The sequence below is a fragment of the Lontra canadensis genome, unplaced genomic scaffold (assembly GCF_010015895.1).
Source record: "Lontra canadensis isolate GAN:19392208 unplaced genomic scaffold, GSC_riverotter_1.0 scaffold51, whole genome shotgun sequence".
Classification (NCBI taxonomy): domain Eukaryota; kingdom Metazoa; phylum Chordata; class Mammalia; order Carnivora; family Mustelidae; genus Lontra; species Lontra canadensis.
Genome location: NW_022631045.1, coordinates 12,083,732 through 12,108,794, shown reverse-complemented (window position 1 = coordinate 12,108,794; position 25,063 = coordinate 12,083,732). Strand labels below are relative to the sequence as shown.

At 41.8% G+C, this 25,063-nt stretch overlaps 1 long non-coding RNA gene across 2 annotated transcripts in view; it reads right to left on the bottom strand.

Moving 5' to 3' along the window:
* Positions 1-25,063, bottom strand: part of LOC116877372 — a 37,919-nt gene that overhangs the window by 12,429 nt on the left and 427 nt on the right. Inside the window, exon 2 of one of the 2 annotated variants that reach the window (XR_004384625.1) lies at positions 304-375. This is a non-coding gene — a long non-coding RNA (uncharacterized LOC116877372). Of the gene's footprint in view, positions 1-303; positions 376-13,696; positions 14,229-25,063 lie in introns of those variants that run through there. The other variant, XR_004384626.1, reaches the window with a different exon arrangement.

The window sequence follows — 25,063 nt, the reverse complement described above, 5'->3', positions numbered from 1 at the left end:
AGATCAAGCCCTGTGTCAGGCTCTGTGCTAAGCACTGAGCATGGAGACTGCTGAAGATTGTCCCTCCCTCTACCCCTCCCCCACCTCTAAATAAATAAATAAAATGCTTTGACAAGACAAACAAGAACATGTGAAAAACCCTTGACCAACTTCTACCTAGACTATTCCATAAGCAGAAGAGCAATCTCTACTTCTTCAAATAGTGATTAGTAATGAAACTAATTCAGAATAATTCAAGAGAAAATATGAAACCCCTGAGAACTCGAGTATCCTTGCATCCGCAGCACCCAGAGTAATACTCACTTCTCCTGGTTCACCTCTCATCTTTGACCCCTTTTTCTCAGTCTCTTCTACTGCATCTTCCTCCATGTACTCCTTAGGAGTCAAAATAGATATGAACAGGTTTGGAGAACTTGATGAAAGTATGTGCTGCGCTCTAGTGCTACATTAAAAAATATGGAGGAAATCGATGTCTTCCCAGTAAAATATAATTTACCAAAATTGATCCAAGAAAAGGAAGAAAAGCTAAACAGATCAATACCCATCGAAGAGATTAGAAGAGTAATTTAAATCTAATGTTTGAAAAAGCAGCAGGCCCAGGTGGCTCTGGGACTGTGTTCACTCTATCCTTCAATGCAGTGTTATTCAAGTAGCCAGTCAGGGAACTGTTTATTACCAGCCTGCCAAGAGGTAAAGAGCTTACACTAGAACATAAATCAACATATTGCTTCCTTCAGAAAGTTTTGCTTTAAAAAAAAAAAAAAAAGCCAGCTGATTTTATTAATGGTGTCCTGAACTGAACCCTTTGGATTTAGTAAGTCAACCTACGGGTCCAAGGAAATATCAGAGAAGAGAACCTTGGGAGAAAAATGAACTTTTCATGTATTAGGATATTTCTTTTCTTTTTTTTTTTTTAATGATTTTATTTATTTACTTGAGAGGGAGAGAAAGCACAAGCAGGGGGAGGAGCAGAGGGAGAGGGAGAAGCTGAGCAGGAAGTCCAATGCAGGGCTCTATACCAGGACCCTGGGATCACGACCTGAGCTAAAGGCAGACGCTTAACTAACCGAGCCACCCAGACATCTTGGGATATGTATTTTCAAGTGAATATTTGAGTATTAAATATTTTGTAGCCCTTTTATATCCTAAGCTGATGAGACAGATATATGTCTCAATTTGTTTTGTATTACTATTGTTATAGGTTGGGGTGAAGAATATTTTTTTAAAACACCTATAGAGTACCTGGGTGGCTCAGTTGTTGGTTAGTCTGCCTTCAGCTCAAGTCATGATCCTGGGGTCCTATAACAGAGCCCCATGTTTTGTCAGGCTCCTGGCTCAGCAGTGAGTCTGCTTATCCCTCTCCTTCTGACCCTCCCCCCGACCCTGGCTCATGCTCTTGTACTCTCTCTCTCAAATGAATAAATAAAAAATCTTTTAAAAACATAAGTAGATAAAACACCTTTAATTTACACATCCAGAGTCACGCACTCTGCAATATACACTTTTAGGAAATTTTCTTGTATAAATATACAGTGCAGACATGGGGCAGTTGGTATCCTCCAAATTAAATGGTATACAAACTATTTTGTAATCTGCTTTTTTTCACTTAAAAAATGTGAATGACTTTCCATGTCAAAATTGATCTACATCATTTATAATAACTGAATTATATTCCATTGGATGGATGTAGTATAACTTTTTCAATCAGTTCCATGTTAGTGAATAATTTGAGTATCTTCAATTTTTAAATACCATAAATATCATAACAGAAAACAACTATATGTCCATTCCTTGTGCCACTACCCTCATTATCTCTTCCAGAACTATCACAATGGTTTCATAAATAATATCACTTTCTTCTGGCAAAATAAAGAAGAAAGAGAGAAAGTCAGCTGAACTTAACAATATGTTTAGTGACAAAGTTGATTTACATTTTCATGTCTGCAGATCACGTTTTGAGTAGCATTGCTTTAGTAAGTGTATAATTTCTATGTTATTTAAACTATTTTAGCTCATTAGGATAACAACAACAGAAAAAGCAGAGAAAAGGAAGAGAGACACTCTAGGTGCTGGAGATCTAGAGGGTAACAAGGTAGAGCACTAGCTCTGTAGGAGATTTCATGCTAGCGGGAGGAGATCGGCCCTAGCATAAAAACAAAATGCTGACAAGAGGTGAAGAAGCTGAAGTAGGGCAACATGGTAGAGGGTTACAGGAGTGGGGAGAATCTGAGAATCTGCTTTAACTGCTGTAACAGAAACTTTTTTGATTCTCTGCAAACTTGCCCCGCTGTGGGCACCTGGGTGGCTCAGTTGGTTGGGCTACCAACTCTTGGTTTCTGCCTGGGTCATGGTCACCATGCTTGGTGTAGTCTGGTTGGGATTTTCTCTCTCTCCTTCTGCCCCCTCCCCCCACCATTTCTTCTTTTTTAACCACCCTTTTCTCATCCCCTTGCTGTTAGTCCACAGGTCACCACTGAGGCCCTTTAGCACAAGGACAGGTTTATCCCTCCTCCTAACACAGGATAGGTACTCAAAAAATGCTTATTGAATTGCACAAAGGCTCTCATGATCCTAACTGTAACACAAAACTAGCCATTAGTCTCCCCTGTTTTACCAAGGAGGATACTGCTTCAGAGTGTTTGTGTGAATTCTCATGGTGGTTCCACTAATATAGGAGCTGGGATGCTAACCTGGGTCTTTCCCACCCCAAAATGCCATCTTTAGAAATGCTGTTGATCAGGGAAGCTCATCTAAGGAGGGGCAAGGTGAAGGGCAGGCCGTAAGCAATCAGTGGCTTTAACCAATGAATATCTTTCCCTCCTTTTTGGAAGCCAGTGGCAAGCCTGGTTTTTATATGGTTAGAGCAATTCTAGAATGAACAACCAGAAAAGAAACAACTAGAAGGAGGTTTCTTCCCAGAATAGAATTTTATCAGAACAAAATCCCAAATTCAGGCTGACCTGACACTGTGGGACAGCCACAGGACATATCTGCAGAATAAACCAAACTCTTCTTTATCTCCCACTCCCCATCAAGATGGCAAATACTGGAGATAAGGTGTCACAGATCCAGAGATTCCCTCCCAACGTCTCCTCACTTTGCCTGGCCTCTGAACCTTTGAGTCTCCTCCCCACCCCTACCAGGAAAAGACAAATGGCCGCTGTTGAAAATGTGCATGGAGTTGGCACAACTGTTCAAGACTGCAGAGAGCCTCCTTGGACAGTCTCCAGGACCAGGAGTAAACGGCTCTGGGCTTTCTAAACAAGCACATTCTCACATCTTCTAATGGTATCACAGCTGGGGTGTAATCTAAGCATCAGAAAACTTAAATACTTCACAAGTTCTTTCAAGTACAATTGTCTCTGGGTGTCTATTGACACCTTTTCCACTTTCCTCATCCCCAGCCCCTCCAGCTTTAAAACCTTCCCTAGGAGACGAATGTATTCCCCTAAGCACTCCCTTCTTCAATTCCCATCTACTAATCCTCCTTGGAAAGCCAAGATCAATCAGTCAATTGGATGGTATTGATTTCCTAAGTGCTTTCTTCAGTTCTTCTTAATTAATTTTTTAAATAGATGATTTATGTACATTCTAAAAATTACAAAACTACTAAAGTATAGAGTGAAATAAGTCTCCCTTTTATCTCAGCGCCCATCTGTTGCAGATTCAGAAATGTCCTCTGTGTATTTAAGCTCTTTCTTTTTTTCCTTTTACACAAATGGTAACATAATACTCTGTTTTTCACCTTAGTATCTAGGCGATGGGTCTCTTTAGGTGGATCTGTCTAAAAGTTTTTGTGGCTGGAGAGTATTGGATTGTGTGGATGGACCAGTTGGGGTTGAGGTCCAGTCCTCTTTCCAAACCATGGCTTCAGATGATATGTCCCACTGTCTTGTAGTCTTACAAGTAGATTTATGAGTAAAACCTTAGGACAAAAATGCTTGTCTGGAAACATTTAACAAACAGTTATATGAGAGGCTCAAGGAGATAGCTCTCATGAAAGAATATTCTCTCCTAGTAAGGCAGGGCCCCTTCCTCCTTACTTTTGGAGCTTATAGACACTTCAGCCCAGGGAAAGGGGAGCAAGTTATCCAGGTGGGGAATTAAATGTGTTCCACTAACGATGAGATTTTTCTCAATTTTTACCTGTATCAAGGAAATAATTGTTTTCAGTGATCATGAGTTTCCTCTAAGCCCTTGACCTTTTGTTCCCTTGTGGCGAGGCAGAGGCAGAGGCAGTCAAGGTTAGGGAAAAGTGGGATCAGATGAAGATGTGAGGAGGAGGGCTCCAGGTAGGAACACGGTGGGCGTGGAGGTGAGGGGGGATGGGAAAGTGGAAAGGAGAGGTATTAAGTGCAGGCAAATTCCAGAGAGTGTAGCAAGCAACCAGGACAGGTAGGGCCACGGTAGGGCCACACCCCTACCCTAAGGCAGCTTTTGCTTCACCTGCTGCTCTAAAGCTGCCTGACCTCCCCTTGCCCTCAGGGGTTCCCAGGGCTGAAAGGCATTTCTCTAACTCCTGCCGAAGGAAATGCTCTGGTTTTCTAATGCCCGAAGTTACCTGAATGTTACCTTAAAGAAAGGAGAGACTAGGCAGCATGGTCCTCATTCTGGGCCAAGTCAGAGGGGGCCATGCTAGTGCCCCTCCCACCATCCCATCCAGTAAAATCCACGGGAAAAATCTTAGCATACTCTCTGTGATTTACTTTAAGATAAAGTAGCCTAGGGAGTGAGATGTATATGTATATTGGTTTTGATCTATACCCTACAGATGGTTAGTTACTGTCTTTAATTCGGTGGTTGTGTTCTTTGCCTCATTGGCCGCATCTAAGGACGTTGCTCAGTCCGTCCGTCCTCTTTGGAATACTTTCAGGACCCCAGCCCCTCCTGGGGTTTCCTGTTGCTTTCATGCTGTTCTTTCTCAGCCTCCTTTGCTGGCTCCTCTTCTTCTTCCTGACCTTTAGGTGTCTAAGGGACTTAAGGATCACACCTCATCTCCTTCTGTTTTTTCTCATTCTGTTGTCTCACTGCTTTCAATACCATCTCTACATGGATGACTCCCACATTTATCTACCCAGGCAGAATCTCTCCTCTGAACTCAAAACCCTTCTACTTGCCCATTTGACAGCTCCGATATCTCACCAACTTCTCAAAACCAACATGATTGGCCCCTCAAAACCTCTTGCTCTTATTTGCTTCCACATGTCAGTAAATGGCATCTCTTTTCTAGAAGTTTTGGTTTCAGCAATAACAATAACAATAACAATAATAACATAAAACAATGTGACCCCCGAGAGTCATCCTTCCCGCCCATCTTTCACACTGCCCATCTCTGGATCAGCCCCAAAACCAGTCATTACAATGATCTATGAGTCTAGCAACTGGATGTGCAACTGAATTTAGTCCTGTCCCAGACTTGATAGTGAAGTAATGGGGAGGTAGAGGCTTACATCCCCCACAAGCTTCTCGTTTTGGAAGGTACCGATCTTTGCAAAGAGAGGCCAGTCATTGAAAGACCAGGTGGGTTTAGGTCAGTTCCGATAGCCTATTCCCTCTCAATTAATTTCTTCAACAGCTATTTGCCGAGGAGTTAAGTCTGTGTGAGACCCTGTTGTAGATGTCTGGGATACAGCTCCAAACGAAATAGGCAAAAGCCTCCCCTCTCTTGGAATTTACATTCCAGTGGGTAAACAGATGGCAAGCAAAATATCAACAAGTAAGTTACATAATATTAGAGGCTGAGAAATCTAAGGCAGGGAAGAAGGATAGAGAATATTTGGGAGAGAAGGAGGTTCTGTGTTCACGGTCGGATAGGATGTCCAGGGATGGTTGCTATGAGCAAACACATTTGAACAAAGACACGAGGAGTGAGCCAGTGGTGTCTGGGGCGGTGGGTGCTGGGCATGGGGAACTGCAAAGGCAAGGATATGTCCTCCTCACTCCGGCCCTCCCGGGATTGCCTGCTCTGCTCCTGTTAGAGGCACAGTAAGCAAGAAGGAGGGTGTGCCTGGAATGGAATGAACAGAGGGCCCTAGGAGGAGAGGAGATCAGAAAGGGAGCCAGTCTGGCTCTGGCCGCTGAGAAGGCTTACACACTGTAGCAATCCCTGGAACAATAAATACTCCCAGCACCCAGATTCTGCTTTCTAAATTCAAGTGGGGCTTTGGATAATCACTGATCCCAGAGCTGGGGCAAGAAATGGACATTCTGTCATACTAGAAGGCAAAGAAGCTTTCAAAGACTATGGGTTGTGTCCAAAAGATTAGCTTAAGAGCCAGTGTAAAGAGACTCCCCAAGTTCAAGGACGGGAATAATCTGACTCTCTGCAGTGGATTGAAGTGCATCAAATATGTTAAAATCCATGAGTTTATAATTATACCAAGAAAAAAAAAACCCTCATAGGTCACCTTTACAGGTTGCTAGGGAACCAACTCATTACTCTGAAAACTGGTTTAAAAAGGGAAAGAATCGAGCATTTGTCTTGTCTTTTCTATATGAACTGTATCTCAGGATAGCTAAATTGTTGTTGAGGAAAACGTTCTTCTTTTAGAAGCGTCCCAGCTAATAGATGGAGAAATGGTAGAACTAAGGTATCATAATTTTGTAATCCTTAATGAAATAATATATCTGTGATACCTCAATGGCTATTAAAAACTATCAGGGGAGGGGCATCTGGCTAGCTCAGTTGGTAGAGCACGTGGCTCTGGATCTCAGGGTCATGAGTTTGAGTCCCACATTGGGCATAGAGCCTACTTAAAAAAAGAAAAAATAACTATGGGGGGGAGCTTATGAGGATTTTTTACAAAAATTGTATTATTTTTTATTTTTAAATTATTTTAAATTATTTTTATTTTTTTTCTTTTTAATTTTTTTAAATTTTAGCTTGTAGGGAAACTTTAAATGAATGGATCAAGCTGTCCTTGTCTCAATCCATTAATCAATCTGAACATCACAAAAGAGGAGACAATCAGACATCATGTGTTCTTAATGTGATGCAGTAGGAAGTCCACAGAACCATCTCTGAAGTATCCTTGTCAAAAAATGGAAACTGAATTTTTTTAAAAAGATTTTTTTTGAGCGTTATTTATTTATTTGAGGGGGGTGAAGGGCAGAGGGCAAGAGAGAAACTCAAGCAGACTCCCTGATGAGCCAGTGTGGGGCTTGATCTCAAAACCCTGAGATCACCACCTGAGCTGAAACCAAGAGGGGGACACTTAGCCGACAGAGCCACCCAGGTGCCACTAAAGATTTTTAAGTAATCTCTACACACAACATGGAGCTCGAACGTACAATCCTGAGATCAAGTCGCATGCTCTACCAACTGAGCCAGCCAGGCACCTCCTGAACCTGAATTACTCAAGATCTAACTGACACTTTTCAGGAAATACAGGGCTTAGGGAAATATGTTGGATGACACATTTTAAAAATCAGCAAAATGCAGAATGTGGGAAACTCTATGGGACAAATGACACAGTTTCTCCAAAAATACATTATAAGGAAAAAGAAAAGAAGGCAGGGGAGCCCTTAAATTAAGATATGTAGAAGATACAGTAACCAACTGCAATGTGTGGGTCATGCTTGGATACTAACTTAAAAAAAAAAAAACCTGTAAAAAATTATGAAGAAATTGGGGAAATTTTGACACTGATTAAATATTTAATAATATTTTTAAAATCTTAAAGGTATGATAACAACATTATGCTTATGCATTTGTTTTTCTTTAAAGTCCCTATCTTTTAGAGACACAATACTAAAATGATAATACTAAAATGTACGGATGAAATTATATGACATCTGGGACTTATCTCAATATAACCCAGTGGGGTAAAGGCAGAGAGAATGGGTGGAATGGAGTTTTCATATGTTGATAATTGTTGAAGCTTGGTGATGGTCCATTACACTATTTTCTCTGTTTTGTGTATGTTTGAAATGTTTCAAAATATAAAGTTTACAAAAAAGAGTGTGTTGGGGAGATGCTCATGTGCATAGGAGTCATTAAGAAAGATTTCCTATGACAATTGGAAATAATAATCCCTATTTTCCAACTACAAGACCAATAAATAAGTCATCATTTGCACAGTTTCTCCTTTATTAACCAATAACTTACAAGAGACCCTAAAGAACTAGGGAAGATAGGCTTCTTTTCATGAATAAAAGGGCTTAGCTTCAATGTGAGTAGTTGAGGTGTGGGTAGATTTTTCAGGTACCTCAGCAATGACCAGGGCCAGTGCTTGGGTGTAGGAAGAAACCACAAGAGCGGCATACAATACTTCTGTACCACCGTCCTACTGTCTCTCTCAGGTCTTCCTGCCTCTTTCCTACTGCTCTCCCACTCCCAGGAGCAGGAGTGAGGAGGAGGCTGAGGAGGCTGTGCACTGCACAACTCCAGGGATATAGAGAGCCTGTATGAATAGTGGCCCTGGACTTATGCAGCATGGAAGCCCTTAGCAGGAGCCTAGTCACCTAATGCCATCTCTTACTTTGGGCTCCTTAGTCTTAACCAGGGCTATTTCCTCAGTACCCTGCTTTCAGTCTCTGCTAAGGTCAATGGGTAATAATGGTGTAAATCATATCAGTTTTTTAAATGGGTATTTTTCTAGTATTTCTACTAGTATCTTTCTCCCAATGATAATATTCCCATATGTATTAGTCAAGATAGGCTTTCAACTGCCAGATCTCATAGTTTAACCATATGAAGGTTTGTTTCTTGCTTCCATCATAGTCCAGTATGAGTGTGGGGGAGAAAGGGATCTGCCTCCTGCTCTTTCAGACTTCATCCTCTGTCATCAACTCGTTCCCTGGGTGTACTGCAAGGGAACAAACTGTGAAAAGGCATCTCTATGGCTTCTAACCCAAGCTGGCCCAGATCACCTTGACCCACATTCATCAGCAAGAACAAGTCAAGGAGCAGAGGACCAAGGAAGGCCACGCTGATGTTTAAGAATAATCAGCTAGTGTCAGCTACACCATGTGAGGTAGCAATGCCTTAGTCCAATTACATTAACAAGCCTCCACTGCAGAATGTGAATGGTGACAGTAGAAGTCCATGGTCCCTCAGAGAGGCGAGGGAGAGGGAGATTTCTGGCGGGACATCCTTCTGGCACTTGTATAACTCTGCAGCTACCTCCTTTCTTCACCTGCCAGGTGGTAATTGTTCTTTGGGAACAGGAAGACTTGGAGAGGGAGTATACAGTTATATTCCTCTTACTAGCCAGAGGCTCAGGGGTTTTTAATTTGAGGGAGGAGGTCCATGATGTCCTTCAAGAGATTGGTAATTCCGTGAAAACCCTATGTAAAATTTGTTTTTGTGCACAATTTTCTGGGAAGAGGGTCCACAGTTCGGCACATAGAAGGCATTCAATAAATATTCCTTCTAAAAACTTACAAAAGGGTCACATTACTTAATGTTCTCCAGAGAAACAGAACCAATAGGATGTGTGTGTGTACAGACACACACACACACACACACACACACACACACACACACACACACATTTTAAGGAAATGGCTTACAGAGGCCCAAAATCTTCAGGGAGAGCTGGCTGTCTGGAGACCTAAGAAGAGCCAGTACTGCAGTTCAAGTCCAAAGGCTGCTGGGCTGGAAAATTCCATTTGCTTGGGGGAGGTCAGTCTTTTGTTTGATTCAGGCCTTCAGCTGATTGGATGAGTGTCACCCACATTATGGAGGGCAATGTTTTCCTCAAAGTCCACTTACTTAAATGTTAATCTCAGTCAAAAACCCCTTACAGAAACATCCAGAATAATGTTTGAGAATATATCTGGGCAACATGGCCCAGTCAGGTTGATGAATAGAATTAACCATCACGGGAATCCCGACCCACACAAAAGGTAGAGATGAGGAACTACACCTAAAAATTTCCACCATCCTCCTTCCTTCTCTCTAGTCAGGTCCTGTGCTCATCCAGTTTCTGTGCCTGGCCCTAGAATAGCTTACTTATTTTGGTGACATGTAGAAAATCTGCCTAACAACTCCCTTCTAGCAACTTCCATCTATTCTACACTGAAAGAATTGGGGCATGAATTCCCAATTCGGTTTTAGTAAATGTTAAATAATGTTAAAGAAAGCATTACTTTTCTCCTGGAGAAAAAGAAAGTTTTCACAAAATCCTCAGAAATGCTGCTTCATCTCAAAGCATTTTAGCTTACCCCCCACCCCGTATGCGTCAGTGATAGTATATAACCAGCCAAGGGATGTATCTTTACTGTTTATATCTTACAACCCTGCCTTTAGTCATTTCTCTTGAATAAATCCTCCAGCCAAATGAAGTCCTTGAAATCACAGATTATATTCTATCCCTTTGCAATTCTCTACAGTGTTGAAAAGGCTGCTGGCACAGGCAGGAGCGCTGATTAACCGGTAGTGTTGTCACATTCTGTTTTATTTGACTCCACTAATATTAAGCCACCAGCTAGCCCCGGCATTAAAAATAGCCCAGATTTAGCTTTCAGGGTTGTCACCTAACTTCCCATCTCTACCTTGCTTCCATAGATAGAGCGTCACATAAAGAAAACCGAGGCAGCTTTGGGGCAAGAGACTTCTTTGTGGCTATTTCTTAGCAAAGGTAAAGCCTGGTGATTTAATGAAGGTGTTCTCTCCCACCCTCCTTGCCCTAACTTGATTTTTCATCTGAAAAGGATGCAATGAGTTCTGTCTGTGAGGAAAGGGCCCTTTCTGCCCCTACTTGTGCTCTAATGCACACAGGTTGAGACTTCCCTTCCTTGCCCTGGGAAAGAAAGGATGTTCTGTTTATAAAGTACTGAGGGACCAGGATGGGGCAACACTGCTCTATTAATATAAAATGAGATTATTCACCAGCTGTTGTTTCACTGCTTTCAGCAGAGCCATTGAAACATTTGCAAAATAGCAAAGGGTTCTAGATGGGAGGGGCTGTTGTTCATAATCCAGACCACCCAGCGGGCACCTCAGGTAATAGGCTTTGCACCTGACCTGTGTAGAAACTTGGTAAGACATCAAGGGTTTGGCATGATCAGTCCATGTCATTGGGAAACCACAGCAGGCACCCTCATTTTCCTTCCCAATGATTTTCTTTTCCCCATTATTTTTCCCCTCCTCTTGCACAACCAGAGAGCTCTCTAAAAATCTATTCAAAAGAAGCTCTTAGATTAAGTTAAAGTAAAAACAAATCCAGTTAGAAGATAGCAAATGCTGCCTTGATATAAAATTTGTCTTCTAGAGCCCTAGACCTACTTACATTTGATTTTCATAGACTCATAGAACATTATCCAAGATGGGTAGGAGAATGTCAGGGAAAGGTTTCTATCAGGAGCAGCACCCTCCTCAAATTTTAAGTGCACCAAACCACCTGGAGGATCCTTGTGGATGGGCAGGGGTTGGCAGAATGGCCCAGGAATCTGCATTTCTGAAAAGCAATAAGGAGATGGACAATTCTTTGAGTGGCAAGGGTCTAGATTCAATGTTTTGGAGTGCATTTGTAAATCTGCCCAGGTTATAGAAAATATAGTCTGAGCAGATGATCAAAGTGGCAAAACTGTTCTACTTAAAGCTGAATTCCTTAATAAATGCACTGTTACAGAAATATATGTGAGACTAGAACACTGTATAATATCCCTTTAAGAAAAAATGATTCTCCTCTCCTTCCTACTGATGGATCATTCAGCCTTGATCACTACATTAGCTGATTTTCTACAGGACACCTACTCTGTACTTGGATCCAGTGTACTAACCTGTAACTACCTCTCCTATGAGATGTGTTCTCTGGGAGTGAAATCTCTGGAAGGCACCTTGGTCTTGTGGCAGGGAGGGTCTGAATCGAGCTCTAGCAATTAGGAACTGAGAGCCCTTGGAAAGTATCTTAACCCCTCTCATCCTTAGTTTCTGCACCTGAAAGAGTGTGGGAAGTGTAAACAATTAGTTTTGAATTTTCAAGTGGGAAAATAGGACTATGTCCCTTATAGGATTACTGTAAGCTTTAAACAAGATAATGTATGCAAATTACTGACTACATTCATGAAGTAATGTACATAAGCCATGTGAAATGCTCATAAACCAAGCTTCAAAACAAACATAGCCCTGAAATTGACATTCAGGATTCTAAAATGTTTTCTGATAAACCATTTTGAAAGGAAATCTTTCCAAAACATTTCTCAGCCCACTTTGTGTAACGGTGTATATACCTAGTCCAATTTAGGTCTTTCCTTATGACTCAGGGTCTTTATTTTGAACACAAGTGACTGCACTGTCCTGAAACACAGGATGACCTCAGTCAGGGGGATGATGATCTCGGGCTTTCTAACACTCATCCTCCTCGCCCCTCTTCCCCACCAGCTCCCCCACAGCCTCCATGCACACTTCCATAATAGCACTTACCACACAGAGCCAAAAATATGTGTTTACCTCCTTTCTCAGGGCAGGGGCCAGGTCCTGAATAAATGCTTCCTGTTGAATGAAGATCTCCCCAGGCCCCACTTAAAGGATTGGGTGCCAGGAACTCAGAAGCAAGACTTGTGTTCATTCAGATGCTTTCAAATGCCTCCATGTCCTCAGCCAAGGGCTAATAGCACTGCTCTGTCCTTATCTTTTAGAGACAGCTGAGAACCGAAAAGACATTCCTCATTAGAACCTTGTGATGGTTTTCAGTCACTGCCGGGCCCAGAACCTTACTACCCTTCTGGTCAGTTGCAGCCCCTTTGGTCTTCTTCTGTGCTTGGTTCTGCTTTCACTGGCAGCAAGGACACTGGAGATAGACAGCCCTAGGTTCAAACTCTGATCTACAGTTTGATAGTTATTTGACTTTGGGTGAGTCACTTAAATTCTCTGCTCAGTTTCCAAATCTGTAAAATGAGGTAATAGCCCTATCTGCAGAATTGCTGTGTGTATAGAGATGGTGGTAAAGGGATTCCGAGATGTCCTCTGAGGGAAGAGTTTTCATAACCTGTGCTTTGATAATCCCACTAGGGGTAGGGGCAGGGGTCGGGCTCTAAGAAGCCTCTCTGAGCAGTATTAGATGGCTGTGAGCTAGACTGTGTGCATTAGAGCACAAAGATACCGAGGTGTTCTGTATGGCTGACATTGGTGGCTCTTTGTCAACAATCCTTTTCTCCCCACCCTTCACCCTTGCTGCCACAACCTACTTTCCAAGTCTAGAGAAGAAAGATGCCAATGTTAGCTTGTCTTATTAAGGCACAAGTATGAATTTAAAGGTAATTGTTCCAAAATATTTCTGGGAAACCTTTTCCTTTGTGGGGTGTGTGTGTGTGTGTGTGTGTGTGTGTGTGTGTGTGGTGGGAGGAGTTGGGTGGGCAGGGAGTGAGGAGAAACACTCCTCTTCTGATCTTTAGGTGTAATTACCTGCAGATATAATTCCTAGAGCTATGGCAACCATCCTGTAACCATGAGGGACAACTCTCGGGATGAAAACCTACAGGCTGTGGATGGTAAAGAGGGAAAGACGGAAAATACCTGAGTTGGGTGCTTGATGACATCGTTGCGCTTCTGAATTAACCAAGCCTGAAAATGATACCTCCAGAGATAATAAACTTTATTGTTTAAGTTATATTTAGTTACATATTCTGTTACCTGTTTCTTTATTGTACACTCAGCATAAAATTGAAGAGGCTAAACCCTGGAGGTGGGAGGAAGAGGAGGCTTGATGATAGCACAGCAAAAGAGGACATTAGAGAAAAGTCACTTCTGTTGAGGATTTTAACTTTTATTGGATATGCAGTGTAAACCTCTGCTCCACTCTGGGAAGTCTTCAGTAAATTCCACAGTTTCTTACAAATACTTCTGGTGCTGGTGGGTTGTTCTGGAGGATTTGAACAAAGCTTGAGATCTACATCAAGAATGGTGCCTGATGAAAACAGAGACACACCTGGGAATAGCAGTACTTCTAGGTTATGTAAGGATTAGAGAGCATATCTGTCAGGCATCTAGAATGACATAGGACATATGCCATAAAGGATAAATACTATTATTATTTTATGTTACCAGTATTATTACCTTGCTCCTGACTGGTAGCCAGCACAGAGGTGGAAATTAGAGGCTCATGGGTAGGGCTGTACTTGGGGGCAGACCCAGTAGTAGACTTTGAGAAGAAGCTCTGGGATGAGGGTTGTATGAAGACAGCATGGAGCCAAGCATCCCTGGCAGGTGGGCTGTTGGTGCCAGGAAAGTCCAGCAGAGCTTCTGTGATCCTGCAAATGGAGCAAAAGACTGGATCCTAGGGCTGGAGGGACGGGAAAATGAGGAGTTCTTGTTCCATGGGTGTAGAGTTTCAGTTATATGAGACAAAGAAGTTCAGGAGATCTGTTGTGCAAGAGTGTATGTGTAACACGACTGTCCTGTAGACTTAAAAATGGCTAAGATGGTAAATTGCATGCTATGTGTTTCTTACTACAATTAAGAAAAGAGAGAAAAAAAAAAGCTAAATCCTAGTTACTAGAACGAAGACCTACAATCTTAGCAGGCTCAAGAGAAGCTTGACTTGTTTGGGTGGGACTTCCCCCAATTTTCCATGATTGGAAAAGGACTGGTCCCAGATCTCAGATTGAGGCTGACATTCAACCTTTCATGTGGAAGTCCAGAGTTACAAACATATGTGTGTGTGTATCTCAAAAGTGGTATACATACTCTATATGTGTATACACCTATCCATACAAAATCTCCTTTCTCTGTTTATGTGTGTACATGTATCTCCTTATCTTATCTTATCTTACTTAACCTATCATAAAGAACCTGGAGTGTCAACCTAATTTACCCTGACAGCTAATGGGGAGCCCTCAAAGCCAGGGCCTTGCTTTGATCAGTAAGGTGTGACAGGATGGGCCATTGTGTGTTTTTCCACCCACTGTCTTGCTTTCTTCCATTCTGCCATAGGAATGGTGTCTCAGATAGGAGCTACTTCTGCAGGCTTGGTCTCAGAATGTGAAAACACCTGGAGAGCAGAAGCAGAGCTTTCTCTGATGTAGTGGGGAACATGCAATTGCAGAGTGAGGAACATTGGTTGTTACGAGCCAACTCAGGGAGTCATTTGTTACTGTGGGAAAGCCGACTAATAAATCCCAGTGCTGGCCCATGGGCAACACACAGGATCAGGAGAACTAATAAGTCATTGCTGTTTTAAGCTACTCCATTTTAGGGTTTTTGTAAGACAACAATGGATAACTGGGGCTTCCCATAAAGAAGGGATGTCAACGAGAATTAAGACGAGAGGAGAAAATGAATTGAGAAATATTAAAGGGGTGGTTTAGAACTTTCAATCACTAATGATAAAACTTAACCAAAAAGTGGAATTTATTGACTTAAGGTACTGAGAAGGATTCAGGACTGAAATGCTGTCATAGGTTTCAGTTTCTCTGCATCTCTTGGCCCTACCTTCCCCTGGCTGAGTAGGTTCCCTGGATTCTGTATGGTAGATTCTGGCAACCTTGGGGATAGCATCTCCCAGTTCATGTCTCCCCAATTTCAAGTCCAGTAGAGCGTCTTTTTTTGTCATACTACAGAAGTTTTGAGATTGACTCTGAATAGACTGGCTCAGGTCATAGGTACACCTCTGAGAAAATCCCTTTGGCTGAATGGGGATGGTAGTGATTGAAGAAGAGGATACATTGGGTATGGGTCCTTCTATTGAAGCTCAAACAGATTTTTAAGAGGGGAATTAATTCATTCATATAATTAAAAAGAGATAGAAAAATTCATGGAGTGTTCCAATCTCAGGTGAGGTTTGATTTAGAGCTGAAGAATGTCACCAGAATTTGCCTCTTGACTTTTCAAAAATTATTGCCAGGTGAGACTACTTCTTACGGGGGATTTTGAAAACCAAAGAGAAGTGGGTTTGATGATGATCACAGGCTCCAATCAAATGTGTGGAGTTCTTCTTTTTAATTGCTTTCTGCAAACAAACACAGCTATAAGATACTGGTCCTATGAACAAACACGGCTTATAAGATATTGGTTCTGGTGAATGGTCATAGATATGTGTTTAAGTTCATCATTGTTCCAACTTCCCCTAGACAAGAGTGCAAGATGAATCCAGATTGCTTGAACTTGGATCCTCGCTCTTGCACTGATTAGCTGGTGCCTTGGGCAAGTCATTTAACCACTCAGTGTCTCAATGTACTCATCTGTAAAATGGGAAATGACATTATCTACCTACCCTAAAGGGTGGTTGTTAATAATACACGAGAATCACTTAGAACAATGCTTAGAACATGTTATGTGCTCAATCAATGTACATTATTATTATTCTCACGTCTACAGTAAACAAAGAATCATTTGTAGACTTTTTTTTTTTTTTTTTCAGATTTATGACCATTTTAGATGGCCAGTGTTGGCTTCGTTTAGATTTATCTCTTGGCAGTGAGTGACTGAAATTGTATCTGCTCATATCCCAGAACACATTCTGACAGCATTTTGCTATGTGTTTTCACTGGCTTCCCATCAGTTACTGGACTGTAGTCTTCCAAGAGATATTCCTCCCTTTATTTGTACTTCTTTGGCATGAAAGAAAACCTAAGTTCAATTAACAGTCTACAAAGGGAACAAAACAGAGGTTTTTTAAAAAAACTACTATATATTTTGCAATCCAGCTTTGAATAGTAAGGGCAGAGTATTGTCCTCTATCTTTTTATCATCTCGTTGCATAATCTTTCTTTCTTTCTTTTTTTTTGAGGAGCTTAGAAAAACGGAAATTTCAAAGTAAGTGTGATGTTAGCAATTCGTATCATGATGAGTTGTAGGTTACTCATAGCTTCTCCTGGTTATTTTTGTTTGGGTTGTTTTGCGTAGTTGGGGTTGATAGAACAATTGTTCTATGAGTCTGGAATTATCTTGGCTCTGGTTGCCCGCATTCCTAACTGCAGTGTGTCCCTCTGTGAGAGTGGCAGGGATTAAGCTCTGTGGGCACATTATCCACAGCTTTCTCTCTCAGTTTTGGATGCTGTTACATAAGGTTCCATATTGATCAGAAAGAGGGGAGAATGGATGGTGCTGGGGAGACATTTTAAGTTGAAGTAATTTCACAAGCACTGGGATGTGTAACTTGCATGGGTTTTATCTCCCAGCTAATGGGTGGTGGGGAGAGGGGTATGATGTAGCCTCATTGCTCTGCCAGTCAGCCTTAGTTAGTCAATAGACTTCTTGTACAAATACAAACATTTGCTGGACATGTGAGTGAATTAAATTGCAGGGATGGTTTGGGAGTCAGAAATCTCCTGGGTCACTCTATAGATTTAAACAGCTACCTGAGTCTAAGGTTTCTCTAGGGCAATTCAATTCAAGTTATTTTTATCCTAAAGAAGTTTGATGTCCTAAGTGAAGAAACAAAATAATGTAAGTGTGTTATGATGTTCTTGATTTTAATTCAATTTAATATTTTTGAGTAGCCAGCAAGATCTGAGTACTCATAATATGAAGAAAACATTGGTGTCTAATTTTAGTCTCAAAAACTTGAATTTTTGATCCCTAAATATTAATAATAATTGTTTTATTAAGTAATTAAAATATGCTGAGCATTGTACTGCCTACTTTAATGGTGTAGGTATTTGTATCTCTACAGTTTAACTTACTGAAGCTTTGAAAGTTTAAGAAACACTGTGGTCACAAGTCTAGTATGAGCCAGTGATTTTTTTTTTTCCTTAAGTAATCTCTAAGACCAAATGGGGCTCAAACTCATGACCTGGAGATTGAGAGCTGCTTGCTCTATCAACTGAGCCAACCAGGTGCCCCACAACTCTAGTGAAATATGGGAATTGAACACAGCTCTGTCTATGGCAGTGCTGTCTCCTAGAACTTTCTGTGGTAATGTTCTGCATCTCTATGGTCCAATATGGCAGCTACAATGTGGAAGCTACTGAGCATTTGAAGTGAGACTAGTGTAACTGAGGAAATCAGTTTTTAATTTTATTTTAATTAAAATTAAAATTTAATAGCCACATGTAGTGGTTGCTCAGGACATCACATTATCTGGCCTATAAATGTTCAAGCTGCTGTGATCTCATGTGTAGTACATTTAGGTATCAAAGATAGCAAATGTAAAGAAGTAGTTGGAGAAAAAAAATTTTATCAAAATCAAAATCATTTATTATTATTATTTTAAAAAGTTTTATCTGGGTTTAGTGGACCCCCCAAAAAAGTCATTTAAATTGCAGTATTTAAAGGGATGTAGACCCCAAAGTTAAATGACTTATAAAATTTAGGCAGGAAAAACTTCTTTTGGAGAATTTCTATTATATATTTTGCTTGGTGATTATTAACATATTGACAATGTTGATTATAAGGGACATAGCAATTTGGAAAAAGGAAAAAAATGTTCCTGGAACTGTACTCTTCCTGCAAGAGTCAGATCTCTAGGCATTTTCCAATCCAGGGAATCACAAATTCCCCAAGTATCAGGGACAGAGTAATATGTTTACAATCAAACTAACCAAACTTTTTTTTTATTAAAGATTCTATTTATTTGAGAGAGAGAGGGAGAGAGCACAAGCAGGGGGAATAGCAGAGGCAGAGGGAGAAGCAGACGCGCCACTAAGCAGGGAGCCCGTTGTGGGATTTGATTCAGGAACTCCAGGATCATGACCTGAGCCAAAGGCAGATGCTTAACTGATGGAGCCACCCAGGCACCCATAACCATGCTTTTTTGCTTTCTACTTTCAGATGTCTCCTGCCTCCAGTTATCTTGTTTTTCATAAAAGGTTTTAGAGCTGAATATTTACAAATCAGCATCTTTAATGCTCAATATTCATAAACAGACTACGTCTCCAACAAACAGTGACATATAAACAACACATAGATGCCTACTTAGTAGAGCTCTAGATGATAACTCCTTTTTTGTCTGACCTCTGGATTTACCTTTCATTGGGCTAGGTTTTCTCCCAGCTCTGCCAATTCGACAGTCAAGTCTCTTTTCTGTAAAGACCAGTTTTCTTGCACTAATTCAATTCATCATTTCTTAGTAACGAGTCTACCTAGATTTACTTTCTTTTTCTTTCAATTGACTACAGCTTTACTGTCTTGTGGAAACCCCTTTGTTTGCACGAGATCCAGGGAGAATCTCCATGTGCTGCAGGCCAGAAGGGGGAACCTGGTTCTCAGGGGCAAGGGTCCTGCAGGAAACAGGTACTTGGCCAGTCCCTGCAGATGGCCTGGCTGTAGGTTGTGGAACTATTCCTGGCCCCATCACTCTCTGTGTCCACCCTCAGAAAAACAAATCACAGGGACGCCTGGGTGGCTCAGTTGGTTGAGCGGCTGCCTTCGGCTCAGGTCATGATCCCAGCGTCCTGGGATCGAGTCCCACATCGGGCTCCTTGCTCGGCGGGGAGCCTGCTTCTCCCTCTGCCTCTGCCTGCCTCTCTGTCTGCCTGTGCTCGCTCTCTCTCTCTCCCTCTGTCTCTGACAAATAAATAAATAAAATCTTTAGAAAAAAAGAAAAAGAAAAAGAAATCACAGATGTGAGCACTGGAATCAGATTGCCTGGACCCTATCTCCTCCTGACCATGCAGGGGTTACTAAACATTTTTTGGCCTCATGCTCTTTATCTATAAAATGGGACAGAAATAGTTTCTATCTGATAATATTGTCATGAGGATTAAATAAAAGTGATCCAAGTAAGGGTTTAGCATACTTCCTGGAATAATTATTTGTTGTTGTTATTACTGGTTATTATTATTATTTAAAGACCATAATCCCCCTCCTTACTATGGTGTGATTTTATGCCATGAAGAAAAATATTTATGTTTTCTCCTCCAGTTGGTCAGTTTCAAGTTTTTTCTCTACTCCAGTTTCTGTTTTATTCATCCATCTAACATTTATAGAAGCCCCATAAAGGGCCAGGTACCATCTTAGGGATGGGGACAGAATATGGAGTGAGCCACATTTCCTCCAGGTCCTCATGTTTACTAGAGGAGATAACACAAAAACAGATACCATTCACATGGTTTAATAAAGTCATTCACACCTTAATGTGAGGAAATATTCCTTATCTGAGATGAATACTTGAGAGTGAAAACTGTGACTTGGGGTGATTGAGTGGCCTATAGCGTTTGAGAGAGAGCAGATCTGGCATGCCGGACACAGTGGGGGATTCTGGAAGGTCTTTGAAGGACTGGACACCAGTGGAAAAAAGTCAGAACGCTCAGCTCCAATTACGATTATTTACCATCTCTGGATTTCTCATTTATAAAATAATGAGAAATAGAAAGGATAGATGATCTCAGGGACTCAGAGAATTACACCTGTAGGAGAAGCCTGGAGATCATCCAGTCCAAACTGCTTCTTTTATAGGTAAGAAACTTGTGACTTAAGAGAGGCAAAATAACTTGTTCCAGGACATATAGCTTGTTATTGAAAGAATTGGAAGTCACTAAGCTTCTGAGACAGTGTTCCTCTCTAGGATATCATTTGGTTCTATAGCTGGGATATTGTAAACGTATAATTAAGGTCCAGGATCATGACCTTGAGATATGGAGAGGTCCTTAAGTATATTTGGAATTATTGAATCATGCTTTTTATAACTACAGTATGCTCACTGCGATTTTAACATTAAGTTTATTTTACCACATTCTGATTACTTGAGAATTGTACTGGAAGTGTAATGTATGTGTCTTGGGTCCATGGGCCCATCATTACAAAATGAAGCCACTTTATTTGTATTATCTGCATTATTATGTAGGAGTGCTCACTGGCCAGATCCTGGCCACCCCCCTCCATGTGTTCCCAATTATTTCTGAGAGTTCTCAAGTTCTTCCTCTCTGACTTCTCACCTTACTGCCACAATGCTGTGTCTGCTGCTACTAACTTTTGAACCAGAGCCTCAGGCTCCACCTGCCCCAGAAAGAGATAGAGATGATCATTCCAACTGTGTTCTTGGGGGGATTAGAGATGATTTACATAAATGCCTGGCATGCGGAAGTATTCGGAAAACGTAAACTCTTATTATTTTAAATTTCTTTACCACCAGAGTTTCTAGAAGCACAGCTAGGTGGTTGAGTTGATGAATTTCAGTGTCATTTTCTTCAATTTTCTGTATTCACTCTTTGCTTTAGGTGCTCTTAACAGAGTAGTGCAATAGTTAAACATGATTATGAGAGAAGGAAGTTCATTCATTCATTCACTCATTCATTCATTCAGAAAACATGCATGAGATTCAATTTCTAGGCTGGGGAACACAAACATGTACAACCCATTTCATGGGTTTAGAGGTGACCGTGAGAGAGAAGACTACACAAATTGCAGCAATACAAAACAGTATGTAAATTCCTTTGAGTTTCAGGGAGGAAGATATCACTCCTGGTTGGAAAGACAGTTAACAACTAATATTAATGGAGCAGTTTCAGAGCACTTCCACATGCATTTTAGAACTTGATTCTCACAAAAACCCTGGGATCAGAACTCTCATTTGCAGATGAGAAGACAATTCAGGGCAAATAGAGTGGATTACCTGGGCTTGCTCTGGTAGGAAGTCAGCCCTAGGGTCTGACTGTTCAGGTTCTAAAGTTCTCTCCACTGCATCATACTGGGAAAGCTTCTCAGAGAAGTGACTTCATGGACTGAGCATTTAAAGAGGGACCACTTTTGACAGGGAGAGGGCCAGGGCTTTTTAGGTAAATCAAACAGCAAAGATGTGAAGGCTCCAAAGGCTAAGACATATTTTGGAAAGGGTGAGTAGAACAGGTTAGCTGAAGCATAGTTATTTGTAGAGGAGTCAGAGATAAGAAAAGTACACTTCACTGTGGCTGGATCACACATGATCTGAACTACCAGACTAAGGAGTTTAGAAATGATTTGACAGACAATGGTAGAGGGGAAGGAGTGTGCTGAATACGGGGAGAATTAGGTAGATCTGGGGGTGGTGAGTCAGATTATGTGGGGAAGCTGGAGGAAGCAGGGGAACCAGTTAGGAGGCAGTGTCAAGGTAGACTTGTGGGTGGCACGGGCAGAAGAGCCAGATCTAAGAAGCACTGAATGATGTCTTAACATGATGACTAGGTGTGGGAGTTGAGAAAGAGGCAAGGAGTAAAGATGGCTCTCAGCTTTGAGTGGCATCCCTAGGAGAATGGTAATACCATTCTCCTAGGGACTCCAGGAAAATGTTGGCCAACAGAGTATGCCAAATACGCCAACAGAGTTGGTGTATTTACCCGAGGAGCTGACTTTGAAGGAAAAATCATGAGTTTCCTTTTGGTTCTGCTGTGTTTGTGTTGCATTCAGGGTATTGTCGCCTGATTACCCACTGAGAAGGTGGGTGGTGAGTCAGAAGGAGAAGAGTTTGACTGACTTCCCAGGCAGAGGGCTCTTCCTTTCTGTCTCTGTTCTGCTCCCCACCCCCCTTATTGTGTCTGATGACAGCAATGCCTGCTCTGTGGTAAACACTCAAAATAAGTCTGGAAAAGAAATCCACGTAGAAGACTTGTTGGGAAAAGTTTTAGGGCAAGGGAGATTAGGGTGAGGGAAAAGAGATGGTTGCTAACGATGGGAAACACCAAATTTGTGTCACTGTGATTTCCCAGAGATTAAGGACTCCAAGGCGTGGTGGCAGCTGCAAGTGGCAGAAATCTGGTGGAGTTAAGAATACGGAGTGAAGAGAGACTCTGGGGCCAGCATGTCATGTTTAAGTTGCTGGGGATAATGGCAAAGAGTAAAAATGACTGAGTTAGACCCAGGCAAGAGAGGCCCCTGCTCTGGACCCTGCCTTTTAAAGGACCTCACTCTGTCTCTCTTCTGTATCCCCCCTTGCTCTACCCACTTCATGGGGCTAAGAGGTCATGCTCACTGCTTCTAGATCCAGCTCTGGGTACCAGAGCCCTGGGATGCCCTGCTCAAATGCACAAGCCTGCATCCAGGGGCTACCCAGGCCCCTATCCTGGGTCTGTCCTGGTAGAGATACACAGTGCCACTACTTTGCACACTCCAGGCCTGAGCAATGGCCAAGGATCATCCCTAGAAGTGAGTAGGGGGATGTAAATAAAGTTTTGGGGGTAAGTGGCAGAACTTGAACTTCGCGGGTAGGGGTATGCACATGTGTGCTATTCCCGTGTAGGATGGAGCCAGGAGATGCAAAAGAAGGGAAACAAAAATTGGGGTTGGGGGTGGGGGAGGGTTGGCTTCCAGCCCTATTTGCATGCCCACATTCCGAAGCAGAAGTCCAAGGAGTCAGGGAATTTAAATTCAAGCCCAGACTTCCAGGTTGTAAAGAAAGTGCATTTGTCAATGTCAAATGTTAGAATATATTTTATTTAATTCTGTAAGTTTAATTCACACCTTCTCAATATTTATTTATTTATTTATTATTTATTTATTTATTTTCAGGACCCAACACGGGTCCTGAACTCATGACCCTGAGATCCAGACCTGAGCTGAATTCAAGAGTTGGACACTCAACTGACTAAGCCACCCAGGTGCCCCTATATCTTCTCAATATTTAGATGTACTATGTAGACGTCCATTTGTGATCCTATCCTCATACGTTAGGGGTCTTCAGAGTCAGCAGGTTATAAAGATCTCCCCATTGTGAGTCTTGGGCTTTCTTCCCCTTTCTTGACAACCATCACACTTTTGGGGTGATAACTTGTTTTATTATCTGTCTCCTCTGATAGACATGAAGCTGTCTGGAGGCAGAAACCAGGCTGTCTTGTTTACAAATAGATCCTAGTGTTAGCACAATGACTGACACATGGTACGTGCTCACTAAATATGTTTAAAACTATAAAATGATGAAAGACTTACACATTTGATGACAGCAAAAAGGGTGGAGAGAAGTGATGGAAGAGGGTAAAGTAACCTTTAAAGAGAATGCCTTGCTAAATTATAATAGAAATGGAGCAGCAGTCTGGAAGTTTCTCTTGCAGTCAGTCAGGGAGACTGGCCAATACACACTGCTGTTGCCTTAAGAACTAAAGTTCTATTCATTCTAAATTTTAGGTGAGTGCTATGGTTGTTTCCCTTCAAATGAGTGGTTGGATCAGGATCAGATATTATAACATGAGGGCCTAGAATTCTCAAGGGACTGATGCACTGAAGTGCATTTAAAAATGCAAACTGACATTTAAAAATGAAGAGAAAACACAGCCTTTTGGTTTCCTTTGAAAAACTGGACCTTTGGCAACAGTGTCTTTAAATGGGCCTGTGTTTATCAACAGGCCACATCCTACCACTCACAAAACAAATGCCACGGCCATTGTAAGGCCTCTGAATTCATGACACCTGGACCGCCGGGTCTTTAAGGGCCCTTTGCTTCGGAAAAATGTCTTCTTTAACCTCTTTAGGGTTATATTTCTACCAACCTTTGAATTACCTCAATATCATTTGAATTGTACTATAATGTTGCATACCTGCTTATATCTGCCATAGATACTGAAACTGATTATCTCACATACAATCAAAGAAACCCAACTGCTCCAGAAAGCCACTTTCTGTTAGTGTTACTGATCGAAATTTCCTGTCATTAGTCCTCCGATGACCGGAAGGGAAGATACTAGATCGGAGAGTCTGCAGATGAGAATTTGACTGCTTCCTGAAGGCTGAGAAGATTATGTGTGGTGATGGAACTAGAGGGGTTAGGGACACGGAAATGAAGGAATTGCCAGTGTGAAGGTTGCAGAACCGGGTTTGGGAGGATGATGAAGAAACCGAGAAACAATGCTACAGCGCTGATTTGTTCAAGTATTTACTGAATATTCACAACGTGCCAAGAACTGTTTTGACGCGAGGAATTCAGCAATAAACCAACAAAAGTCCCTGCTCTCACTGAGCTTAATTCCATTGCAGTAAGCCAGGTCGCATATACATAAACACATCGCAAATCTACATGTCAGATGGAAATAATTACTATTTATAAAACCAAAGCAGAGCAAGGGAACAACGAATGAGGGTGGCTGCTATTCCAGGAGACCCCAAAGAAGCAAGGAAGCGAAGCACAAACCGTCGATTGGTTTCTAATTTTCTAGGCTACTGGGAGCAAGATGCACCTCCCAGGAAGCCCCGCCCCGCCCTCCCAATAGGGCGCAAGGTGCCATCTCCTGGAGAGCCCCTCCCACTTCTCCGCCCAGGGGCTGCCTTGGGGGCGGG